Genomic DNA, 2,978 nt, shown 5'->3' with positions numbered 1-2,978 from the left:
GAAAGGCAAAGTAGGCTCAAAACTTTAAAAGGGTATAAAGAAAGATTTATTAACATAACTAAAGAAAGAGTAATAGGAATCAGAACAAAACTTTCAGAATGCTTCTCTTCCTCCCACAACCTTTTCTTTCCCACAATGTAAATGAAACAAATGACGATGTAAAGAAACAAAACCTAAAATTTTAGCAGATTAGTACTTCTAGAATAGTCTTTCTTCAGTTCACTTAGGGAGAGAAATCCTTCTTGTTAATGTTGAGGAGACTTCTCCACAAGAAAAAAAAACAGTTCTCTTGTGGCTCTCAATTTCCTCACAAATAGCAGCCACCCAGGGAAGTCTGCAATTGTGAAGTCCTTCCTATTTTCTACAAGCTTTTCCCACAGCTGTGTTTATGGGCCATGTCAGTTTATGGGGTACTGTTTTAAAGATGAGCTATTCAAAGGCAAAAGTTCTCATTATCTATCTCTAAAATCATCTTTATTTCTGGGAACAGAGATTTTCTTCTTTTTCTTCTCCTGGGGGCACAGGACCGCTCTTATCTCCTTCTCTGTTCAAATTTCTCACAGGATTATAGCTAATCTAACATCTGCTTACTTTAGCATGGAGGCCTTTCCTTGATAACAAATTGAGCCCTTTATCTCCTCATGGTTTTCATGTGTTACAAGGAAACAGAATCTTTTCTCTACGGCTGTACAAGAGGATTTTAGCTTATTACCTTATTACCTATTCCCAGACCAGAAAGAAAAGAAAGTATTCCTGGAATTTTTCATCTTTAACATATGTTTTTCACAGAATTGTATGCAGCTTCCCAGTAGTTCTACAGACTATCAATTACACAGAAGTTTTTACATGATAAAACTTCTATAAATGCCTCTGATACAAAACGACCACACCCAGAAAGGCTGGTTGCTCCTCCAATCCACAAACTTTGGTGCTGTACTGCACCAAAGGGTTCCCAGGGAACAAAGGCTGTCCTACCCAGGAACAGCTAAATGCTGTAACACCTGCCACCAGCTACCACCCTCCATCCCTGGACCTATTATTTGTGCCTCTTGTACCCTGTGGGAGCCCCAGCTTCTGCAACCCCCAGAGCAGGGCTGGGTGCTTGCCAGGGGCTGCCTCCTGGGGAGAAAAGCAGTACAGAAGCTGCATAAAGTGCCTTGTCCAAACAGCTGGAGAGGGAATCTACCTACAGGTTTATGTGTTCTCCTGGCTGGCAATGGGAAGTGAGGACCATGAAGCCCCAGATCTGCCTGCTCACCTTTATTTCCATGCCATAGGGGGAAAGTGCCTGTCTCCATCCAGAGAAAAAGATACTCTCACAAGCAAAGTAAGTAAAGAACCTGCTTGAGCCCCTCAGGGGTGGTGTGGCGTGGCATGAATGGGACATGAGGGAGCTCTCTGTATCACCAAAGAGGCAGCTGGCAGGCAGAGCCTTGGGCGGCAGCCATAGCAAGACATTTTGCATCCCAATTGAGGGAAACCTCCTTACATCCAGTGAGGAATATACCTGCCCTCTAATGTCCTGCTGTGCTGGATTACTCAGGGGCTCTTTGGTCTTTTTTGTTTCCAGAGAAGGCAGCAGGAGTGGGCAGCCATCCCCACCAGCTACTGAGCCCCAGGTGCCTCAGCCACTGCCTTGCAGCTGCCTCCTGCATTGTAGGCCCTTGTCAGTCACTGCCAGACCCACAGGCCTGCAAGCGCAGTGGGAGAACTTCTGCTGTGCCCCTGCTTCTTCCCCTGCAAAGGAGGTGGAGGCTGCTGAAGCTAGTGGGCTGCCAGTACAGCACAGCATAGCCTACATCTGCTCACACACCAGAGCCCATTCCCCATACACAAGCACCACCTAGGACTTTCTCTGAACAGAAGTCAGTATGAGGTGTTCTCCTAACAAAATAGTTTCTTCATATTGAATATACAAATAGGAAAGACTCTATGATAGCCAGGATCACGTGCTCGTGTGAAGCAGGAAGTCTTGGTTTAGATTCAGGCTGCTGCCTTTTCCCTCTTGTGGGTAAAGCCATTCATGTAGTAAAGGTATAATACTTTTACCAGTTTCACAAGTTGCCGTATTAGCAAAAGTCCTCTTCTTGTTAATCATCCACATTGGCAATTTCATAGTAGTAGCAGTTAAGTAGTAGTAGTAGTTAAGGCAGCACAATAATGTTTGAAAACACATAAATTCTCTAAGATGGCAGCTTTAATGTAATGTTAAGAGTCTGACGTCTTTCCTTTCAGGTTGCAAAAAAGTAGGCTTAAAAAGCCCTGTTATCTTAAGCAAAAGTGAAAGTTCAGCTCTGGAATTTTACAGGAGTAACATGTTCAATCTGCCTCATATTATGAATCAGCCAGACTGACAAAGACAAGGCTAGGAGAAAGCAGGATGTAAAATGATAGACCTCTGCCACTTAGATTTTTATGGGACAGAGAGACAAATTTCCAAAAAAGCTGCAGACTTCCAAACCTGTGCACACAGACACAGTGCATGTGGCACATCAGACAGTGCCACTGTGCCTCTGTGCCTCAGTACCCACCCAGTGATCCCAGGCAGAATTAAGGCTGCATGGATCATAAAGCTAAAACACAGTCAGAAAGCAAGCTTTCATTTCTAAGACAGACACGTAAAACTGATTTCAGTTAATCAAATGAAACAAAAACAAAACAAAAAGAAAAACCCAAGAAGATTGTACATCTAGGTTTAATTCAGCCAGTGAGCAGTGTTGTGTGACACGACTGTGTATAAACTAGGAACAAGATAAATCTCAAAAAGCCATCAGATTTATTTAGCTCTCAGAGGTTCAACCCTTTTGCCTACTACAGTCACACAAGTCTTTTGCAGTCACACAGGCTTTTGCACAGCCTGTGTTTAGTCTGTGACTGAGTAAATTCTGTGCTATTGAAAATCCTTGTCTAGTGTTGCTACACCAGAGAAGGACAATCACATGTGTTTTCTTCCTCTTTCCTCAGCACAGACCTGCAGC

The sequence above is a fragment of the Ammospiza caudacuta genome, chromosome 2, assembly GCF_027887145.1.
Source record: "Ammospiza caudacuta isolate bAmmCau1 chromosome 2, bAmmCau1.pri, whole genome shotgun sequence".
Classification (NCBI taxonomy): domain Eukaryota; kingdom Metazoa; phylum Chordata; class Aves; order Passeriformes; family Passerellidae; genus Ammospiza; species Ammospiza caudacuta.
This window is presented reverse-complemented; position numbering follows the sequence as displayed.